The sequence below is a fragment of the Mauremys reevesii genome, linkage group 3 (genome assembly GCF_016161935.1).
Source record: "Mauremys reevesii isolate NIE-2019 linkage group 3, ASM1616193v1, whole genome shotgun sequence".
Classification (NCBI taxonomy): Eukaryota; Metazoa; Chordata; order Testudines; family Geoemydidae; genus Mauremys; species Mauremys reevesii.
Genome location: NC_052625.1, coordinates 50,052,489 through 50,076,873, shown reverse-complemented (window position 1 = coordinate 50,076,873; position 24,385 = coordinate 50,052,489). Strand labels below are relative to the sequence as shown.

The window sequence follows — 24,385 nt, the reverse complement described above, 5'->3', positions numbered from 1 at the left end:
TATGATAAGATAATAAACATGCTTAAAACACATTTCTTATGACTACATAACACATTACAGTTTATTTTGAGGTGTGTCTGGCTGACTCAAGAATTTGTCTAGCATTACACTTCTGGTTTTTCTACAGGCATGGTGCTGGAAACTACTGTGTCGCTTATCATCTTACATCCACCAGGAATGTCACATGGGAAAGTCTTTATATGCCATGTGATGTCCATTCCATTTGTTTTCTGGAATATAAGCATGTCTCCAAAGTTACTGATTAATTTTACAGTGTACAAGAAGTGCTACTAATTTCTTGTTTCTGCCACTGACCCTTTTAAGATGTAAAAATGCAAATACTTCTGCATTGTTCTTTGGGAGGGGGTACTTTTATTTATTTATTTTTTGTTTTCCTTTACACCAATAAAGTGTAATCTTTAACCTGATACGAAGCTTTTAAATATAAAAACATCATTGCTTTGATAAACTCTGTCTTGCCTGGTATTCCATCCAAACACTAGTCTAAGATACTCATTTCTAACCTATTCTTCATGTCTCATAGCAAAATTGCCCTTCTCTGAATGCATTTCCATGTGCAGAACACACACACTAATGTGGTAAACCTGCAACTTCACAGGTAATGTTTATTTTCAGAAGGCAAATATTATGCCAGTGTTAACTTCAATTACAGACTTATTTGACAATCTGACTACTCCATCTGATGCCTCAAGGGCAAATTTCAGCACTTTATGAAAGAGGTTGGCCAATAACCATCTATATGAATAAAATATACAGGCGAGAAGTTTTAATGAACATTTGAAAACAAAACTATCAAATATTAATTTCAAACATTTACATTAAAACAACAAAGGATTTGATTCATGCTGGCAAAGGCTAAAACATTCAGAATGAAGGTTGCCACTCCATTCTTTATATTGCCCTGCTGTGACTCCATATTACAAGTGTCTCAAGCAGTGCATAATCAATACCTTATGAGCTGCAATGCCTCGCCACAACAGGGGGTCTGATCCTGCAGTCTTACTGAATGACAATTGTGCATGCATGAATACTGTAGCATCAGTGTTATGCTGAGGCAAGGGTGCCTCACATCTCTAAATTAAAATATTGTTTTTTTAAATCATTATTATTTAAAATCAAATCATTCAATAAACTTTCACTTATTTCATACTTAATTACTTTTCTGGTGGTTTACGAGCAGAACATTTTCAAGAAATTTAAATGACTTCTATGTTGTTCTGTGAAGGGATACTCCATTCAGGGTGAAGCTTATCAGGTACAGAGAGCCCACACAAAGCCTTTGGTACCACTTAAGATTTAAACTGAGCTACATTTCACCCTCTTACTGTTTTTGGCAAAACTTTGGATGACTTTAAGGGGGAGTTTCACCTATGTAAGAACTATGAATTCAGGTCCTCAGTGTTGTTACAGTGTTACTGCAAGTGCAAAAGGCAGCATTACATTACAAAGGAAATATAAAACAACTTATTTCATCGCCTGTTTCAAGGAATAATAACTGGACTGGACTGTGAGGTGTCTATGGCTCCTTTGGACTCAAATCCTATGAACTGAACCAACGGATTCTTACTAGATCGTGGAGAACCTGAGAAGCAGCAGCATTTCTAAGTCAAAATGCTAGTCATCAATGGTTAAGCAAGTGTTTAAAGTTAAGCATGTGCTTAACTACTGTGCTAAATGGGAACCTGAGTGGGGCGCTGTTACTGGTCTTAACTGCACATGTGCTTGTTACCTGATGTTACTTTTGAAAGTATGCTGAGCTGTGACTACCAGGCTGTTCAGTGAAGCCAGCTGCTGGCACCTCCTGTTGGATCATGCACATGTGGATGATACAATTTGGAGCTGTGGAAGAAGTGCCCTCCTTGGATCCTATATCTGTGAAATTAACAGCAATGAATGGTGCATCACTAGAACACAGACAAAGGCAAGTTTGAAGTACCTTGCATGTAATTTCTTGGTTTTCTGCCAAGGGCAGATCTGGGGTGCCATTGCTGAAAAGGTTTCTATTTGGATAAGGGTGCAAAAGTTTGCATGCCTCTCCAAACCAATTTGGTGGTAAGAACAGAACTGGAAATCACCCCCATAAGATTTCAGTCCGTATGGAAAAGTCCTACAGCATTTATTAGAGAGTCAGAATCTTTCTGTAGAATTTAAACCCATCTAGGGAATGCCACAGCAGGGAATATAATTTTCTATAAAATTCCAGAGGTTGGTTTAAAAACTCCTGGCCAGATCTGATGCTGAGGTAAGTTTGTGTAGCTTCATTGACTTGTGAATCAGTTATTATTTTTATCTGACCCTGTTCATCCATCCTTGTTTCATAACAGAACTTTTGAGTGTCTTCTGTTGACCTCACCTAGAGCTCAAAGGTCCTTCAAAACCAATACAATGTCAATAGAAAAATAATTATGCAAATCTTATTAGGACAAAGTCCAATTTATTAACAGGATTTTTTGCATTATCCACACTAGCCACAAAATATGTAGCACGGGTGAAATATAACCCTACTCAGAAGGCCAGCCAAAGGCTTATGAACCAATTTAGTCCCACTTAAGACCTATTTTGAGTGGTGGCCCTGATTATTAACATTGGTGGATTGTGAATGTTGACTTCATATTTTGCCGTTACAAACAAATGGACAAACTCAAACTGAAAAGCCATCTGAAGTCCCAACAAACCATGTGCCTTTGCATTAAGCAACAAGTGGAAAAACTGATTTCAATCAAATCTTGTAAAACCAAAAGGAAATACATCTGGGCTGACAAACACAATTTGAAATGGCTGAGTTACGACTCCCCAAAATTCAGTGGTTTTATGGAGTCAGTCATAGACCTTTACATATAACACAATGAATGGGTCGTGATGTAATATCAATCATAAACTAGACGGTGAGTTTATGTCAGGCTGTACTTTGCAGGTTGTGAAGAAGGAAATTGTGCTTAATACATTGAGAGAAAAAAATGTATATTCAATTAATGACTGCACGTATGAAAAGTCTTTAGCACCAACACCCAGTCCTGGAGAGTATTCTTTTGAGATCTCTCTCTCTCTCTCTCTCTCTCTCTCTCTCTCTCTCTCTCTCTCTCTCTCACACACACACACACACAGAGACGTTGTTATAGGACTCATTTCTCTAAATATCTTTTTGAGTTCTTCCATGGTTGGTTTTAGAAAAGAGAAAAACCTACAGTTCTGGTACCTATGAAGCATTAGTTTTAATAAAATGATATTGACAAAAGATTTCTGAAAAAGTCTTGAAACAACAACAAAAATATTTTTAAATCTAGAACATTCTAATAATGCATCTATGATTAACCTATAGGTATTGTACATTGCATGAAGCTGATATTAATAAAAGACTAAATTATAACAGCATCAGTGCTTAACAACATCAGTGCAATAGCAGAGCAAATATCTTTTTAATTGAAGGCTCTGTATTATTATTTTATAGTATAGGCTTTTAAGATAATTTATTAATACTCTCCTAACAAAGATAAGTGATTTGGAGGCTGCATATTTTTTATTTCTTAGGAGTTATTTTATTTGATAATGACATTAAATATTAGAAACTATAACAGCTGGTGTGTTTATCCTTACTTGAGTGTATTAACCTCTTTAGCCGTTTTTTCCAGAAGAAGGATTCAGCATTACAGATTTGACTGTCAGCTGCAGTGCCTGGCGGCCCGTTGGATTGGCATCCTGACAGAATCTAAAGTCCAGTGCTGCAAGTAAACATGGATGACATTGCAGATAGATAGAACTGGCTGACTTGAGGCACCTGCAGCTGCTTGCTCCAGAATAAAAGCAAAGGTTGTGCTCACTGGAGTGGAAAAACACTGAATTTACCTCTAGTTATTTTGCCTGCTTTTTTTTTTTTGGTTGTGCGTTTTGGAACCTTTCCACTAAAAGCACATTAAGCTGAAATACCTAAGTGAAAAAATCCACCAGATACCAGATTTCATAACCGTTTTTTCCCCTCTTCGCTGAACAGTTTCCCTACTAATTTCTGACTGGTACCAACTGGTATTTTACTGGTGTGAATATCAGGTTATAGGAGAGGATGCTAATGCTATCTGCACAGAAGCAGCCGTTAGCAGTTTATTTTTTTTTACAGATGGAATTCATGAGTTGTGTTTTAAAGCTGAGTTACATAATGCTATAAAAATTGGTTATCTAGGAAAGCCATTATCTTTTAAACATTCCTGTTTTCTGGGGTAGGTCCAGAAAGTCTCTGGGTCTTGGAACCCAGGAAGAAAGCACATGAACTAAGCAAATTGTTCTTGTCAACAGCCCATATAGTCAATCATTAATTCATAGCCACAATATTCATTTTGATAGCACCAAGGATTTTAAAATGCTTTACAAACATCAATTAGTTGTCATAGAACCCTTGATGTAGGTATTATATCTAGTTTGCCAATAGGTAAACTGAGGCACAAAAATGCTTAAATGACTTGTTCAAGGTCACACAGCAAATTAGTGATGATCCTGTAACAGAATCCTGATTCTCAGTCCCGCGCTCTAATCACTAGATAATGCTTCCAACATTACCCAGTAAAAGCTGCTCCTACTTTACCCAGCTATTGCTGTGTATCCTGACTTGCCTGAGTTGAGATAAGCAGTCGAATTTATAAATGAGTTGGAGAGAGGTTGATACGACAGAACTGAACTGAGGTGTTTGATGGCTGGTTATTTTTCCTTTTCCCACCTGCATCCTTTTATAACATCAGATCATTTACCTTTTTAAAAAAAGTGAATTCTTTTTCATCATGGGTCATCGGTGAGCCTAACACTCTCTTTTGTGTGGAACCCCTGCTAACAGAGGTGGAGGAGTATCAATCACAGCTCTCCCTGGGGTTGCACCTTGCTATGCTGGCTCTTGATCAGAAAGAAGCAGATGGTTATTTACAAATAAAATAATCAAGACCTCAAGAACGTTTTCCCCCAAAGCTTCCGCCGAAGAGGCCCAAATAAGGTAGAATAGTTTAATATCCCCTTCTGCCAGCTCTCAAGGACACTGCCTGGTCTGCTAGCACCTTTAAGCCTGTTATTGGTTAAATTCACCAAATATGTGATACCTTACACAATAGAGCTGCTTCCGATTTTTCTGTGGTATTCAGGAGGCTCTGGCACTCAAAAGACAATAGAAATTAACGCTGGATTATTGTGCAAGAATACTGTATCTGCCTTACAGTATATATATTTTTCAGTCAGTTCTTTACAAGCAATGCACAGACTGCCTTTGAATCTCTTCAGTAGCCATGGTCACCCTCCTTCTTTATTTAGTGTTAAGTGTTATGCATTTAGCAGTAAAACCTGAACAAAAGAAAAGAAAGCAGGTGCTCTAAGTTTACTCTACAGCCAGCTGCCAGGAGAACATACTGTACTTATTTATTTATTTTTACAGAACATAAGGGCTTTATATTGAATGCTTTTAAAAAAAACACTTATGAACATACATTTGATCAGTCTTTTACTTTATTTTTAAATCAATAAGGCCATGGAAGTAGCAATTACTGAAATAAGTTGCCACAAAATTTTAATTTCCATTTGCTTCCCTATTTTTGATTTAGACAAGGACAGTATCAGATAATTCTAAAATCAGGAATGAAGACCTTGCTGATGCTGTTGGGTTTGCCTCATTACCGCCATCTGTGGCTGGCTAACAGCATCACTGGTCACTGATGCAAATTCTAAATATGGGCAAGGTAAGCCATGATTTGCACTGGTGTGGTTTACTCCACTTTTGAGCAGGGATTAGCTGCACTTGTCTACAGCAGATATTGTTGCGACTACACTGGTGTCCAGCAGTCGCTGGCTCAAATTCAGTTATATTCCCAGTGTAGGCAAGAATGAAGACTATAAAGATCAGGGAGAGATACAGGAAATATGCAGAATCTGCGATGCTGAAAACTGGATTAGATAGGGTGGTGCCTGCAAAGCACCAAAGATCCTAGAAATCATCGAAATGTAGGGCTGGACGTGACTTCTAGTCCATCTCTCCACACTGAGGCAGGATTAAGTATACTTGGATCATCTCTTTCTCCTTATATTATCTTGCACCCATCACCATAGTGCACGCCAGCTGTATGCTAAAGGCCGCTGGGCCTGCGGGGTCAGGGGTGTGGGCAGACCCACCTCCTGGCGCGGTGGGGTCCAGGGCCCCAGCTGCCCTGATGCCCTGCCTGGTTGGGTCCGGGGTCCTGGCTTCCCTTCCACCCTGTCTGGGGTCCCGGCTGCCCTGCCCCACATGGTGGAGTCTGGGGTTGGGGATGCTGGGCCGCCCTGCCCCACACTGCGGGCTGCCCTGCTGCCCGAACCCCCTGGTAGGGTCCAGGGTTGGGGCTGCCATGTGGCGGGGTCAGGGTAGGGGCTACCCTGCAGCCCCATGCCTGGGGTTCGCTCCTGGCCCCACCCTGTGGAGGGGTCTGTGGGTGGGCTGGGTCATTGGGGTCTGTAAAGGGATTAGTAAGGGGCACTGGTTCTCAGCCTGTGGCCCAGGTAATGCATTGGGGGCCGCATAGCGGCCCACGTGGGTAAATAGGTTGAGAATCACTTTGCTTTGAGAAGGCTCCAAAAAAGTAGGTGACCAGATCTTGCCCTCATTTACATGTGGACAATTCCAGTGACGTCAGTGTGGTGACACGGTGTGAGTATTTTGCATAAAATAATTTGATTTTACAGTTTCTTTCCCCTCATACCCCACAACTTGAGACTGATTTGTTCAATTTACTGTTTACAGAACTCACATACTTACGTTTCATATGGTTTTTCCCTAGAGATATGTCTGAATTTCTCTTCTTGCCCCCCAAAGTATACCTTTATCTCAACACCCTTCTCACCTAACAAGATTCTTCTCTGGGGAGTGAGTGATTGTCAGAATGGTGGTTTGGCTATAAAAAAAGAAGTAAAAAAATAAAGAAACACCATTATTAGAGCTGATCAGAAAATATTTTTTCTACAGAAAAATTTGACTTTTGGTGAAAAAACAAAATCCAAATATTTTCAGCCCAACACCAAAGATTTTGATTTGGAAATACTGTTGTGGTACTTTAGGGGTTGTCATTCAAATGCCTCATGACCCTGTTTGCCTCTATACACTGAGCTCCCTGACATGATTACATTTCTCATGGTGCACCACAGTCATCCCATTCACTGGGCCACCCTGGTGCATCTTGGGAGTCCCTGGCCACCAGGTATCATGGAAGATGTAATCCAGCTGGGCCTGGCAATAGGGAAGAAGGGGGGCATGAAGCAATTGAATTGCAGCTCCTATGAGACATCACAGCAGCCGTTCCAAATCACTTTTTTTTTTTTTTCAGATTTTTAAGTTGAAAAACAAAATCTTTATGCTTTTTGGGTATTCAATTCTATGACTAGAAGTCAACATTTTCCATGGCAAGCAGACAATTTTAGTGAAAAATACCATTTAGTCAAAAAACAAATGTTCCATGAAAAACAGTTTCAACAGAAAGTTTTCAACCAGCCTGGCTCACTTTGAACATTTCTGAAACACAGGTTTTGACATAGCTGTGCGCTCCAGTCCCCTGTTGCCAGGGTTTTAGATTATAAACCAATCCCAATGGTTCAGTTAGGCTTAGATTGAAGGAAACCCTAACACAGAATGTTTTACTGCTCCCTCTCGCCTCTCTTCCCCTTGTCACTCTTTTTAAAAACATACTATTTATTTATTTATTTATATCTAGACAGCCACAGAAGTGATACTGGGAAAATACAGTGCCTTGCCAAAATCACATACATTTTAATGGCTTTCCTGTTCACTTAACCCCACATCAACAGCGTATCCTCCCTTGCCTCTGGAGGGTGTGGAAGGCCAAGAGCTGGGTGGAACTGGCCTGGCTCCAGTGCGTGTTTAACAAAGAAAAACTTGGGACATTTTTGAAAACACGAGGTGCCTGTTTCAAGACACTTGGGCCCCATCTACATGGCAACTTCTGATAGAGTTTGTAGTCAGTTAGTGACATGGTTGGCTGTAAATGTAATCTGTGCTCTCACACACCATGGTTAATACTTGGTTAGCAATTGAGCAGCTAACAGTTTCAACCATGCCAGCGTTCTAGGCTAGAGAACAGTTGTCTTCCTGTAACCACTTCCTTGGGCATGTAGAAGGGATTCCTTAATTGTATCTGTGCACTATGGGATATTTTGTGTACAACAACAGGCCACGTTTTCCAGAATGCAGCAGTACTATCAAGATACTTATAAGCCCTTCATTACTGTGGTATCTGAATGCCTCACAGTCTTTTAAGGGTTTATTCTCATGTATTTCCCTGTGAAAAAGGGAAAGGCTATTATCTCCCAACTGGAGGTGGAGTGGGGGGGAGGAATGGAGGCACAGAAAGACAAAGGGCAAGATTTTTCAATGTATTAAGGTGCCTAAAGACTCTGATAGATGCCTAGGCCCTATTAAAAACCCCACTAGGTGCCTACCGGCATCTTTAGGCACCTAAATCCAAATTCTGGACCTTAGTGACTTAGCAAATTGAACCTGGGTCTTCCAAGGCTCACACTAGGGCCAGATTTTTAAAGGTATTTACATGCTAAGGGAGATTTTCAAAAGGATCTAGGCTCCTAAAACTCATTGATTTCAATGGGTGTTAGGCACCTAGATATTTTTGAAAATCCCACAAAGCACCTTAATACCTTTAAAAATCTGTCCCCTAAACACTAGACCATCCTTCTTCCTAAATACTGGTAGCCAGTATGTTAATACGGACTTTGTTGATACATAGTTGTGTTGTGAATCAGGCTGTTGCGTGGACACAATTCTACTGTCTTTGTGGGAACAAGGTCAGAGGAGAGCGTCACAAACTAGTTCCAAGAGTGTAGTTTTAGGGTAGACAGAACCTTATGCTCTTTGATGCATCCTAAGCCCCTTGGCCCTTCAATGACATCCATAAGGGCACAGGGGTCTGCCTGTACAGATATTGCTGCAGGATTGGGACCTGACTAGGGATATACTATGAGCCCCTTAACTTCATGATGGATATTCCTGTTTTGATCATTTCCTTGAAAAAAACACTGGCTTATGTATTAGGCTATCCACTAACTAAAGTAATGGCAAGTGCTATAAAGCACAGAGAAAAAGCTATTGCACTTACCCTTATTTTTACTTACTTATTTTACTACAATATCTTGTGATTTTCCAGAACATTACAGCTTACAAAAATGATACTGCACTGTTATGAGCAACGTCTATGGTACTATTTTTATAAGGAAGCTCATGTTCTGTATGATACATATATCAATGACATAGTAGTATTGTGTACTGATGCATTTTTAAATACTCAATTTTGTTTTGTTTTGTGTATATCCAACCAAAATATATTCTTACAGATAGAATTGTGGGTATTTCAGTGTTCATGTTTCCTGTAAACCAGGGGTCCCTGTGTGGTAGGCAGAAGAGGTGTTTCTCGATCTAAACATGCGTGGCTAATTTAACTCTGCCCATGATATAGCTAAGTTGTGCATTGAGATTTTTTTGTGAACAAGTAATAAAATGCATGGGCGTTTTTCAACATAACATTTTCAGACTTTCTCTCATATAATTTTAATTCTCTACATGTTCTTTCTAACAGATAAAGCCCCAAAGTTGAGTTTTGGGGTTTTTTTAGTCAGATATCCTTGAGATTAGTTTATGAATGAATTATTTTCTAAATTGCAATGTGCCAATAAATCTTACAGCCAGGAAACACTGAAAAAAGGATCCTCCACCCTATTTAGCAGAATCAAATAAGCAATTCCACTTAATACATACACACTAGCTGGGCCATTGAATCAAAACAAAAAAAAATCCATGACTCCAAATTTGGGAGGAAAAAAGGTGCTATTAGACATTACATTTTTTTAAATTTACAAAATATTTTAAATTAAAACTTGAGGGGACAAACATTTTTGTTGCAATTTTTTTGATTGGCCACAATCTCTTGTTAGGCTGCATTAAGAAAGTGATAGAGAATAATAGTGAAAATACTGTAATGCTGTTGTATGAAAAAAATTGATGGCACACTCTTACCTTTAACAGTTTCAGTTCTGGTTGCCTCATTTAAAAAAAAAAAGGTACAGCAGAAACAGAACAGTTACAGCGAAGGGCAGAGTTCAGATGCATGCAATGACTTCCATTCGAGGCCAGATTTTTAAAAAGTAGGACTAAATTTAGGGAGGCTATGAATAAGAGGTGACATGACAGAAGTATATAAAATAATGAACAGTTTACAGAAGGTAACTCAGGAGTTCCTATTTACCTTATTATATAATACAGGAACCCAATACAGTTAAGCACTACTATTTTTACACAACATGTAATTAACCCATGGAATCCACTGTCACAAGATATTATCTTAATATCTGATACAAAACAGCACTGGACATCTATAAAATAATATCATCTTCATTAACACTAGCTAGGATAAAAAAATGCCAGTCACCAACTGCTATGGGTTAGGAAATTCCTTCCTCCATAGCTGTAGTTACTGCAAAATTGTCCATTGGGGGGTTTATATCTTCCTCTGAAGCTTCTGATATGGGCCACTATGGGACACAGGATACCTGACTAGATGGACTATGGGCCAATCCAGTAAGGCAATTCCTATGTTCCTGTGGCATATTCCTATTATTTATGCAATAATGCGCTAACAAAAAGAGATAGTTACATCTTACATACCTGATAACTAAGCCAAAGCTACACAGCAATAAACTTTATTGAAACTGTACTGTAAATACAAATGGAGCCATTAGCTACGTGCAGGCAGTTTTACATGGGAAATAAACAGTTGGTACCATGGGCTACAAAACTCGGGTTTAAACGTTTGGCATCCTTTTATTTACAAAATGCATCAGTCACAAATAAAAGTTGCATTTTTGAAAGCTTCGTTTTGGCAATTAGCACACATGGAATAACAGTCACAAATGATAAATGTCATACCTTTGTCACCAGAAGTTGAAGAAATCTGCAGGGTTCCTGTTTGGATAAGTTCCACCCCCTGTGTTTCAGATCAAAAAATCTTTGAAAAAGGTTTTGATTTTGGCAGCTGCTGTCAAGATAAAACTTTCTTTCAACTGCAGCCATCCCAATTCAGGGAAGGCTTACCTTTTTCTGCACAGAGGTCTTGGCATCCATTTTCTTCCAATTTTCTCTTTTACACTGAGCAAGTAAAGCAAAAGTTTGTGATGAATATTTTCATTAGTTTTCTTTCTTGATACCATGTTATTATTTAGTACCTGATAACACATTGATGAAATGTCACCTTTCCCCACAAATGCTGAGTAGATAAACAACATTCACCTTTTGTCAAATGTATTTTTATGTTTAATGTGCTCTGTAGTGCTCACAAGGAGCGTCAGATTGGCAGCATCAGATTGGCAGCCCTGAGGAGACGGCGGTCTCCCACTAGCCGCAGAACAGGTAGGTCAGGGCAGTTGCTAAACCAAGCTCCTGCATGTTGTCCCATCAATCTGCTTCACACATGAGGTGAACACATGCGGTAGCCTATTCTCTATGTCTATAGACTCCCTGGCCTCTTGCAGACTGACAATGTGCCAGTTAGTGCCCATTGTAGTGGCAATAACTGTGATTTACACCAAGGAGATCAGAATGTGCTCTTCTGATGCATGGCCTTTTTCATGCTATCATTAAAACCATAGCTCTCTATTCACTCCAAGGCTGCTGACTATACCGGACAGCCTGTGGAGGAAGGCTGTACCTATGCAAGGCTTCAGTAGGCTCCACTCCGCTGGGATGCAGGCTCATGCAGGATGAACTAAATATCTCTGCTGGAATTTACAAAGGAGCTGAAGGAAGTTAGGTGCTCAGCTTCCATTGAAGTTTAGTGAGATCTGGGCACCTAGCTCTCTTCAGCTCCTTTGAAAAGTCCTGCCTAACTCATCATAATTCCATATCACCTGCAAAGAAAACACGTTAAGGAAACAATTACCTACCACTTCAAGTTTCATTCTCTACTATTTTTCTTGTGTCCGTCAGTTTGGAACAGTTGAGCCTTAACATACTGAAGTGCTAAGCACTCTTGCTGGAGTATACGTAAAAATAACACCTTATAATTTAAGTGCAAACTTTACTTGTCTAGCCTTAAGGACATAAAATATGCCTAGGAAAGAAAAGATAGTGTCTATACGCTCATTAAAACACATTCAGCCCAGGGCAAGGATTTGATCAAAAGGATTCCTGCCAACGGAAGGGCACGCTGGAACCATTGTAAGAAGTTGTGTATGTGTGTGCGTGTGTGTTTCTTTTCTTTTGTGTGCCCTGTCCCTTCCCCTATCACCTCCAATCACTTTTCTTCCAGCTGGGGGGAACAGAAGAGATCTTACTTCCTTGATGACAAGCCTGGCCTTTGAGCAGCTAAAGCAAAAGGTTCTTTAAGTTCAAATGAGACTGTGACTTAAACCAATAATACCTGAGACCAACATATGTTTATTGAAATGTAAGTATCCTTCATTCCAATCAGCAGGCTTTATTCACCCCACTGCGATTTCAATCGTTGCCCTTTTATTTGTCCAGAGTGAATAAGTGAATGGGCTGCACGTTTTTATTCACAGCAGTAGGTTTAGGACTTCAAATCAGAGAGGTGTTTTGATTTTAGAAATAAACTCCAGAGGAAACAGTTTCAACTGGAACTTTCATATTTTTTTACCAGTTTAAGGTAACATCAAAACTCATCTTTCCCAAAACCCAAAACCCAACAGCATTCTTTTAATCCAAATTAAATCAAGTGTTGTCCCTTTTTCTTCTTCCTTCCAATTTAGAGGAAAATAAAACTATTCTTGTTTGAATAGTTTTGTTTGCAGATCCTAAATGCCCTGCTACTGCAAATTTTCAAATGATCTCATACAGCCCAAAGTCTCTTTGATGTCAGCAGCTGCTCAGGTACCGACACAACCATAAGAATGCTGCTGATCAGAACAATGACTGCCTGGCCTACAGATGTCATATTGAGGTAGAAATCTTGATGCTCATTGGAGTGACATTACAAAGTGCATTGCAAACACTGTATCTGGGTCAGAGGAGAAGTTATTTCACAAAGTTAGCAAAGCACTTCTGGGCAAACTGACTTTTAGGGTTCAGGAAACATTTATTTTGTTGACAACTTTACAATGATTAATAATAAAAGTTGATATAGAAGCACAAAGAATCTTTTTATCTGAGAATGTGTGAGAGGAAGGATGATCCAGTGATTAGGGTGCTCGCCTAGGAATTAGGAGAGTGGGTTCATTTCTCTGCTCTGCCACAGACTTCCTGGGTGACCTTGGGCAAGTCATGGAGTTTCTCTGTGCCTCAGTTCCCCCATCTGTAAAATGGGGATAATTGCACTGCTGCCCTGCCTCACAGGGTGTTGTAATGGTAAATATATTAGAGATTGTGAGGTGCTTAGATACCATGGTAATGGGAGTCACATAAATACTTAAGCACACAGGATAGATAGGCAATTTGGGTAGGAGATGTGGAGCTGCTAATTGGCAGAGACACCCAAGTACAACACAAAGGACGTCACCTCTGAACGTCATTTCCAGAATCTAGCAGGGAAGACAAGCGACAAAAGAAAGACAAATTATCTGTATGCACCAGGAGAAGGCGTCAAAACGAATAATTTAGAAGATTTGACAATTCAAGGTAAGCAACAAGGCCATTGGCTCACAGCATGGTGAGAAGGTGATTCTGTCAGAAAAGCACTGGGGCTATCAACACACCAAGTACTGAAGGAATACCACTGGGAAATGATGAGGCCAATGACCTACAGGGGTGGGGTCAAAATCTTTGATGGATATGACCAGTGGCAGCCAAAAAGCCCTCTTGGTTTCAAAGAGGCACTGAGAACTCAAAGACTGTTCCAGCAATGTTGCTAAAAGTGTACAGGGAAACCAGTGTTGCAAGGAGACACTCCAGAACACTTTTTAATAGGCTAAGTCATTCGAGGGATACAGAATTGCCATCCAAACCAAACCTAAAATCTGCAAAGCTGGTAGAGGCTGGAAAAGGCCTGAATAATTCCAGCAGTGAGCTCTTTGCTGAGAGCAGTGAGAAAGAAACTGGAACCGCATGTTTTAGAGGGGAGAGCGGAGGCACTGGCAATCAGTCTAAGATGGAGCCTGGCCTGCCTGTGCATCAAAGGACCCCCAGTTTTTGAGAGCTAGAGAAGTTATAGCCTCCCTTACACAGAGAAGCTGAGAGCCAAGAATAGAACTTTAGTCCATATGGTGCCTTGAGAGAATAACACGTACCTTCTCTTGTAAAGTCCTTTGAGATCTTCAGATGAAAAGTGCTAATTAATATAACTAATTAATAATAAAAAATGAAAGTTACATCCAAGAAATCATAGCCATAACATTTCCATCATCAGGTGTGGACTCTGGCATGAATTTAATTCAGGGTAGTAGCAACTCAATTCATAGCCCCAGACAATTTATTTTTGTTATATCATTTTGAAAGGTGGGTCATATTTTTGCCCACAGATGTAGAAATTGTGGAATCTAAAGATCTCTGCTTAGAAGAAGCTACCATGGAGGGAAAGATGAATTCAAATGCTGCAGCAGTTCCTTTCAAGAAGATGTGTAAAGGACAATCAACTCACAGAGCATATATCCAGAGGTCGAAAACTGACAACCATCTAAAATTATCCTGGAACCAACACAGCTACAATAACACTGCAAGCAACCATCTAAAATAGCAGTTCCACCAAATCATATGACCCAAATGAGTGTCCTTCTATTGACTGGGTTTGTAACATGGACTTAAACGCTGAATTTATACCATAAGTTCTGATGCAAAAGAGCTGAACATTTTCTTTGCTACCTTGCCACCTTTTATATATTGTTAAATACCTAACCTCTCAGATGTGAAGTAAAGACTTAGTCTTATTTTAGATACACACAGCAAACAGAGCAAATGAAATTACTTCACACAAAAGATGGGTAAAACTATGGTTTTGGTTTAAATGAGACCCCCATCAATTGGGCTTGGGGTTTACAAAACCAAAACCAGAGGTGATTTCTGTTCAGGTCCAATTTGCTCCAACACTCCATAGTTTGGGGGCAGTTGAATAAACTATTCTAGGTTTGGCTCATCTATATGAGAGCTAATTCCCTAAAGCTGAGGAAAATCATCAGCAAAACTGATTGGAAAGAAAAATGTAGAAAGAAAAATGTGAATGAAAATTGGAAATTCTTCAAGAAGAGTTTATTAGATGGCCAAAAAGCCAAGATTCCACAATCAAGAAAAAGGACAACTTTGGCTGGTTCACTGGTAAATTGAAGGCAGCAATTCAAAATAAAGAAGCAATATATAACAAATGGAAATGGGGGGAAATAGATAGCAATCAATATAAATTAGAATGTATGAAGTACAGAAAATTGATAAAGGAATCTAAATAGATCAGGGAAAAATCCCTGGCTGGCAGAGAAAAGGACAAAATAAGGATTTTTTAAAATATATTGGGAAGAAAAGAAATCCTAGCAATAACATAAGCCCATAACTACAAGGAGATGGTAGAACTGTTAAAAATGAGCAGGAAAGACAGAGGTGTTTAATAAATATTTCTATTCTGTATCTGAGAGATAAAAAGGCATCTTTTAAAAAGTGGAAGTCAAATCCTAGTGAGGTAAATAGAAAGGAGCATAAACACTGCCAAATTAAGTGTAAAAATGTAATAAGAAAAGCCAAAGAGGAGTTTGAAGAACGGCTAGCCAAAAACTCAAAAGGTAATAACAAAATGTTTTTTAAGTACATCAGAAGCAGAAAGCCTGCTAAACAACCAGTGGGGCCCCTGGATGATAGAGATACAAAAGGAGCGCTTAAAAACGGTAAAGTCATTGCGGAGAAATGAGTTAGATTCTTTGCTTCAGTCTTCACAACTGAGGATGTTAGGGAGCTTCCCAAACCTGAGCCAGCTTTTGTAGGTGACAAATCTGAGGAACTGTCACAGACTGAAGTGTCACTAGAGAAGGTTTTGGAATTAATTGATAAGCTTAACATTAACAAGTCATTGGGAACAGATGGCATTCACCCAAGAGTTCTGAAAGAACTCAAATGTGAAGTTGCAGAACTATTAACTATGGTTTGTAACCTGTCCTTTAAATTGGCTTCTGTACCCAATGACTGGAATATAGCTAATGTAACGCCAATATTTAAAAAGAGCTCTAGAGGTGATCCTGACAATTGCAGACCGGTAAGTCTAATGTCAGTACCGGGCAAATTAGTTGAAACAATAGTAAAGAATAAAATTGTCAGACACATAGAAGAACATAAATTGTTGGGCAAAAGTCAACATGGTTTCTGTAAAGGGAAATTGTGTCTTACTAATCTATTAGAGTTCTTTGAAGGGGTCAACAAACATGCGGACAAGGGGGATCCAGTGGACATAGTATACTTAGATTTCCAGAAAGCCTTTGACAAGGTCCCTCACCAAAGGCTTTTACGTAAATTAAATTGTCATGGGATAAAAGGGAAGGTCCTTTCATGGATTGAGAACTGGTTAAAAGACAGGGAACAAAGGGTAGGAATTAATGGTAAATTCTCAGAATGGAGAGGGGTAACTAGTGGTGTTCCCCAAGGGTTAGTCCTAGGACCAATCCTATTCAACTTATTCATAAATGATCTGGAGAAAGGGGTAAAAAGTGAGGTGGCAAAGTTTGCAGATGATACTAAACTGCTCAGGATAGTTAGGACCAAAGCAGACTATGAATAACTTCAAAAAGATCTCACAAAACTAAGTGATTGGGCAACAAAACGGCAAATGAAATTTAATGTGGATAAATGTAAAGTAATGCACATTGGAAAAAATAACCCTAACTATACATACAATAGGATGGGTAAGGAATGGTGTCCCTAGCCTCTGTTTGTCAGAGGGTGGAGATGGATGGCTGGAGAAAGATCACTTGATCATTACTATTAGGTTCACTCCCTCTGGGGCTCCTGGCATTGGCCACTGTCGGTAGATAGGATACTGGGCTAGATGGACCTTTGGTCTGACCCAGTACAGCCTTTCTTATGTTCTTATGTTCTTATGAGAAGTGGCAGGATGATGTACCCATAACATGTGAGGATGATGAAGTACTTTCCAGTTTATTAGTAACTACAGAAGACATTAGACAACATCTACTATAGATAAGGATTTTTAAATCAGCAGGCATGGATAACTTGAACCCAAGAGTCCTAAAAGAGTTGGTTCAGGAGATCTTGGGTCCACAGATGTTAATTTTTAATACATTTTTGAATATGGGGGCAATGTCAGAAGACAAGAAGATTGCTAATGTTGTGCCAATATTCTAAAAGGGCAAGTGGAATGGCTTGGGTAACTATACCTCGGTTAGCCTGCCATCAACCCCGGGCAAAATAATGGAAAATCTGATATGGGATTCAACTGATGAAGAAGTGAAAAATAGGAATATAATTCATGCCACTACACATGGTTTAATGGAAAACAGGCCCTGTCAAACAAACTTGATTTCATTCTCTGATGAGGTTACAAGTTTGGTTGATGAAGATAACTGTGCAAATGTAATAGCCATTGTAAGGCATTTGACTCAGTGGTGCATGACATTATGATTAAAAATTATCACTATACAATATCAATAGAGTTCACATTAACATGGATTAAGAACTGGCTAACTGACAGATCTCAAAATGTAGTTGGGAATCAGGAATTGTCATTGAATGGAGGTTTTTCTAGGGGCATTGTGCAGGGATCAGTAGTAGGCCTGATGTTATTCAATATTTATGTCCATGTTCTGGGAGCAAATATAAAATCACTCTTCATAAAATTTGCAGATGACACAAAGGTTGGTGGAGCAGTAAATAATGATGGGGACAGTCATACAGAGCGATCCAGATAGCTTGGTAAGGGGGCTGCATTTGGGAAAAAATATTTTATTACAGCCAAATGCAAAACTATAAATCTAGGAACAAGGCATGCAGGCCATACCCACAGAATGGGAAACTGTATCCAAGAAAGAAGTGACTCTGAAAAGTAGTTAGGAGTCATAATGGACAAGCAACTCAAAATCAGCTCCCAGTGGCTTATGCAATCTTTTAGTGCATGAATAGGGGAGGAGTAAGTAAGAGGAGAGAGGTAATTTTATCTCTGTATATAGCATTGATGAGACAGACTGCATCTGGTTTGGGTCTTCACAGTTTAAAAAGGATGTTGAAAAATTGGAGAGGATGCAGAAAAGAGCTACAAAGATTATTTGTGGGCTGGAGAAAATACCTGACAGTGTGAGACTTAAAAAGCTCAATCTGTTTCGCTTATCAAAAAGAAGATAGAGGTGCAGTTTATAAGTTCCTTTATGGAAAGAAAATACCAGGTTCTAAAGGGTCCTTTAATCTAGTGGAGAAAGGCCTAACAAGAACCAGTGATGGAAGATGAAGCCAGACAAATTCAAAGTAGAAACTAGATACAAATTTCTTAACAGTAATGGAACAAACTACCAAAGGAAGTGATGGATTCTCCATCTCCTGATGTCTTCAAATCAAGACTGGCTGCCTTTCTTAAATATATGCCTTAGTCAAACTCAAGTTATGGGCTGAATCCAGGCATAACTGGGTCTAATGTAATGGTCTGTGACACACAGGAGGTCAGACAAAATGATTTAATGCTTTTGGGCTTAAAAACTATGAATCTATGACTATATTTCAGACCAAACAATGGCCTTCAGTGGGGGAAAGCTTGGTCCATGTTCAAATATTGCCAAAACTCAGCTCAGGTACATTCACTCTGTATAACAAGTGATATCTGTCCTTAGATCTCTATAGCAAATACAAGTTTATCTAAAACTGAAACACAAAGGTCTATTTTCAAATAATATCGGGGTCAAATTAGATTTTGTAATTTTAGAAGAAAAGGATTTTACAAAACCTAATACAAATGTTTCCAATACTTTTTTTTTTAAAGAAAAGTTAAATGAAATTGGCATTTTTTTATTCCCTGAAAGTGTTTGGAATCCAAACACAATAACTCCATACTATTGCTTGAGAGTCAGAAATTCATACTGATTCCATAACAGAAAGTGAAACTTACCAACATCGCGTTTTACTGATCACGCTGAGAAATACACACACACACACAACATAAATGAGGGAAAGTAAATTAAATTATTTTAATTATTTTTAAAAATAATTTCTACCCAGAATATAAAAATATGCAATACGTCCTCAAATTTATGATAAGTCCGTTTTATATTTTCCTCTGTGAGGATGGTGTATTTACTTTCATATTAATGAAACAGTACATGGGAAAGGTAAGGACTGGACCCAATGCCCATTGAACCCAATGGAAAGTCTCCCATTGACTTCAAAGGGCATTCCAGCAGGCCAATAATCATATCCAGTATAGTTCATTTTACTTTGTGGTTGTTTCAATTTTTCTTCAGCTGGGTCAATTTTAACACAGGTCTTTGTTTTAAAACATGTACAGAGTTACATAGACAAAATAAGGTGATATGTTTTAACTACAGTGTAAGATTTATATCTTGAAAATATCCCTTGCATCCTATATTTAAGTTTGTATTCTAATTCTCAATCTATTTAAAGAGGAAAAGTAAAGCAAGAACAACCATTTTTGTTACGGACTCTAACTAAATTTATAAATTGCTGTCTCTGTTTTATTTTTTTCCAGTAGGAAGATAGTCTTCCTTCAAAGCATTTCACTATTTAAATGTTTCCAGCACTTGCAAAAGGTTGCAGCAAACCTTGACTTATTTACAGAGAGATGCTGAGCAGAGATAAAACTACTTAATAATCCACCAATTCTTGCTAAACACACTTTCCTTCCATGTCCTCAGTGAAAGCAAGTACAAAAACACTCTAATTTGCCATAGATATTTTTACATTATATAGATGTTCTTTTTATTCTACAGATGGCTGTCCGAACCAAGGGTGAAACAGAATGGTTCAAACAGATGAATCTGAAAGTTCATCATAATAAAAGAGCCCTTAAAGATTTTAAGATTAAAAAAAGAAGTGTTCATTTGAAAACAATTGTACAATAGCAGTAACACATGGAAACAACAAACCAAAAACCGTATGTTTCAAGAAAGGTTGACCACCTGACCTCTGCAAGACAAATTATTGCCCTTGCATTTTGTGGAACATCTGTTAGCTTCACAATAGCAATAACAACAACCACCACAATAACAAACATGAAAGGCTCATGAATCTGGGCAGAGAAAATTTTCAATCTATAGAAGAAGTTGCCCCTGAGTGTTTGGATGCATTCCAGCTCACACTATACATATTTACAATGACGGTGTTGACTGAATAGTCAGCCACTATACCACTCATAGCAGCACTGGCTATTATAATAAGGACATAGGCATGTCAGATATTTTAGGATACAGGCAGTCCAATATATCTGAGTCTGCCCTTCCTTTGAGTTAACACTTGTACTCACAGAACAGTACGTCTCCAGCCCTTCTTAAGCTCCAGTTGTCACCCTTTTCTTGTACTTGACTCAGTTATCATATAGCCTTGTAGCAGCTCCACTCCCTGTTCTCTTCTCTTTGGAACTGGGTAATCAAATACTCCCTTAAGGCCTGATCCATGGGAAGACTCTCATTGTTTCCAATAGGCTTAGGATCAGGCTCTTACTCTCCACACCAAGTCCCTAGGCTGTCCCTGCCGATCATTAAAACAACAAGGAGTCCGGTGGCACCTTAAAGACTATAATTGTCTCTTGGCACTATTCCGGTTGCCTCTGTTATGCCTTAGCTATTTCTCCATTAACATCTCTAGCAGTACTAGAGCGAAGCGCCTTGCCCCAGCCCCAGCCCCTCCCCAAGCCTTTTGCACTGGTTGTAACAATGCCCCCTGGGAAGTGACAGAGAATTCTGGAGGGCCTCTTCCTTTTTGTTCTTTCTCCCTCTCTTCCTTCTTTTCCTCTCTCAGCAGCAGTAATCCTTTACCAGTTAAAAGAAGCTGCAGAGGGAAACAGATTGGCATTCTGGTTTATTTCCCTCTGCACATTTAGATATGTAAAAGTTTATCCCTTGCTACCAAGGGAAGCTGATTAGGACTATTCCTAGCCCTTCTTTACCAGGGGTTAGCTGCAAAAGAAGAGTAACTAGAAGTGCAAAGTTCTAGTCAGTTTCCCTTTGCAAGTAGCTCAGAGTGTAAAAGCCCTACTGGAGTGGGACCTAATCCTACTCACTTTCCTTCTGCAAGCTGTTTATACAGAAGAGCCACAAAGGAATAAGGGAGTGGAGTGCTAGTCATTTTCTCTTAGCCACCAGCTGCTGATGGCTGGCTTTCATAACACAGGCACTCAGTGTTCAAATCGTTTCTTAAAACACTTCTCCATAAAAATCTTTAAGAAGGCACATTCTTTAATCTGTGCCCTGTTGAGACTAGAGGGGTTTTGTTTCCAACTGCACCATGTCTATTTCATCACTATCTTCAGCCCAGTATCTGACTCCACCAAAGTTATCTGCAGTCTTATTTTACTCATTTAAATCTCTCCCCTCACTACTATACAATACATAAAATTCCGACCCAGATCATAATTTTGCAAACTCCAGCCCACAACTTAAGATGTTCAGATCTGGGGGTTTGGGTGTATCTCTAGTTAGTTAGTTAGTATTAGTATTTATATTATGGTAGTGCTTAAGAACATCAATCAAGGACCAGGGCCCTTTACAGCAAGGCACTATATAGGTAAGTAATGAAGAAGACAGTCCTTTCCCTGGAAAAAAACAATTCACAAGGTAATCAGGACACAACAGGTGTGTGAAATAGACTAATGGTGTAGGGTGGGGTAACTATCAATGAACAGAATTTGGCAGAAAAGCAGAAGCCTCTAGTTTCCAAAGAGGATTTTGAGTATAAGTATTTTAATGCTACCCCTGCTCTTTTTTTGCTTCAGAAATCTAGGATGAATCCAGCATGACCGCCAAGTTTGGTCTGTCTTGAGGGGATCTAATTTCTTTTACACCTGTTCTGGCACTGTCCTAAGTTTTTCAGTATTCCTTCTTTTCCTCTAGGGAAACATATGTCTGTTGCTTCCTGGTTTCTTCCCTCCTCTCCCCCAGATCGTAGTGGATGATACACCAAGGCAAGGGATTCACGTACTTTTGTAAGCAATGACTGTTATCCCTTCAATAAATTATCCATTAAAAGCCTTGCTCTCTCCTTCACTATTTTGAGACCTGTTTGAAACCTTTCGTAGGGGCCAGTGCTCTCTTCAACATGTATGTGAAGAGAACCTGTATCCATGAAGGTCTGAGTCCCACTGCTGCAGCATGATTGTGTCACATATCCCTTATCCCTCCCCTGGGGTCTAGTCCAGGAGTGTCCAGTCAAGACGCATGTCTCCAGCTGTCATCTGTCTGTGGGCAGGGGCCCTTGCCCCACTCCCTTCTGACTGAGGGGTTTAAAGATGTACAGCTCCTTACACTGATATCTTAGCAAGCTGGTCTGCATAAAGGCCAACACCTGTGCTTTGCTTTCTCTCTTGGGGGCTATGAATAGTGTATTGTCAACCATTACAAGTTACCAGAGCTCCAAGCAAGCACATTTATTCTGAATGTAAAAGCATTACAGAGAAAAACATAAAACCCATGAAGGTTCCTATACACATGCTAACAGATTACCAGGAGTCACCATCAGTCTTATGGGGCCCTACAAGATCAAGCCTTTCCAACCCTTCCACAAGGGTTGCAGTCCCACTTGGACAAAGGGTCCCATAAGACTGGATCAGGGTCCCATTTGCTGCATCAGAAAGAAGGCCCTCGGAGAGTTTAAACCCAGCCTTTTGTATCAAAAGCCTTTTCTTTGTCTGTTGGCCTTTGGAAAACACAGTTTGAACCAGTGTACGCAAGCCTCCCCAGCAGATGGTATCCCTCTGGAGGTGTTTATAACCTGAGTGATTCACCTTACTCACCCCCTATTCTTTTAGTCGCTGGAGGAGCAATGCACATCCCTGGAATTGCATACAGTCTCCGGCCCACAGTGATATACAAACTATTCATAAGCAATACAATATGGTCCCCAAAGATATTGCATGTGGTTCCAATCTTTATCACAGTATGTCCCTCCACGAGATTGGCAGGGGCAAGATGAGCATGTGAGGTGGCAATGTGGGGAACTGAGTGGCCTCCTGTTCTTGCAGCCTGGGGAGACCAGCAGAAGTTAACACAGCCTATGGCTGCACTGAAGTAAGATGCTGCCCTCACCAAACTGTAGAAAGGTCCCCCAACAGCTGGGAGAATCACAGTAGTAGGATCCCAAGAGAGAACAGGCACTGGTGGAGTTGGGCAGCATTGTGGAGGTGATGAGCTACAGTATGAGTGCCTCCAGGTTGTTTCTGGTGATCAAACCCAGTCCAGAAAATTGAGTATAAAACTCCACGTATTACATTTACTCTTTCTATGTGAGTTATTCTCGAGAATGGGTTTCGAAACTTTTATTCTGGCCTCTTGTGTAAGCTGTATTTCCTTCATTACCTGTGTTTTTTTCTGATGATTGTTTTATACTGCCTCAGCTTGGAGCATTTATCTTGCCACATCTCTCCTCTCTCATGCCTTAGGTAGGCCTCTTTCTTCTGCTTGATTACTTTCTGCACTGCCCAGTTCATCCACATGGGCTTTTTTCATTCGTTTTTCTCTAACACAGTGAATGTATTGCTAGCGTCCATGCATCACCCTTAGGCATACATTCATTTTTCTCAGCCTGACCAATTTACATTTTCTCTTTGTGTCCTTTTCTTCCATTGCTTCATCCCTGTTGATTTCATCCCAACTTCTCGCTTTCTTCCTAACACTTTCTGTATAGAAATTCAAAATCTGTATTACCACTTCTGACGGAGCACTGTGTCTTGCTTAAACTCTAATTACAGATCAAACAGACACATTTAGCAAACGCTGTAAGGACATGGGGCAGACTGGTGTGAGCCTCCTGGTTTTCTTTAGTATTTCTTCTTCCTCACCTGTGAAATGTATGTCTTCTGGCAGCTGTTCCCTATCTCTTATGTGAATGCACCAAGGTAAAGATTTTATTACATTTTTTTTTAGCAATGTCCACCTCTTCTGTCAATATATCATGCTTGCCATGTCTTAGAGACCACATTGTCTCCTTCACTGACCTCTTTTTCCTTTTGTACTTGAATCGTTTCTGATTATTATCTTAACTTCCTGTGCAATCTGACTTTATTTTTCACTTGTTCTTGCCATGTCATTGTTCTAGGCTTTCAATTTCTAGGCCTGGTCATTGTGAATACTTCACATACACCCCTTTTGGAACTTGATTATTTTCCCCATTTCTTCTTTATTACCAATTTATTTATTGATTGTGGCTGGGAGTGTCATTTTTGTTTTGTTTCACTCCTGGAACCAAATTCTGGCTCTC

General features: G+C 39.5%; 1 long non-coding RNA gene across 1 annotated transcript; it reads right to left on the bottom strand.

Annotated features, from left to right (window-relative positions):
* Positions 1-4,763: 4,763 nt before the first annotated feature.
* On the bottom strand, positions 4,764-6,876 carry LOC120400452. The gene is made up of 3 exons (XR_005595820.1): positions 6,776-6,876; positions 5,097-5,334; positions 4,764-4,896 (listed from the first exon to the last, which is right to left on the bottom strand). It is a non-coding gene; the product is annotated as an uncharacterized LOC120400452 (long non-coding RNA).
* Between the last annotated feature and the right edge of the window lie 17,509 nt (positions 6,877-24,385).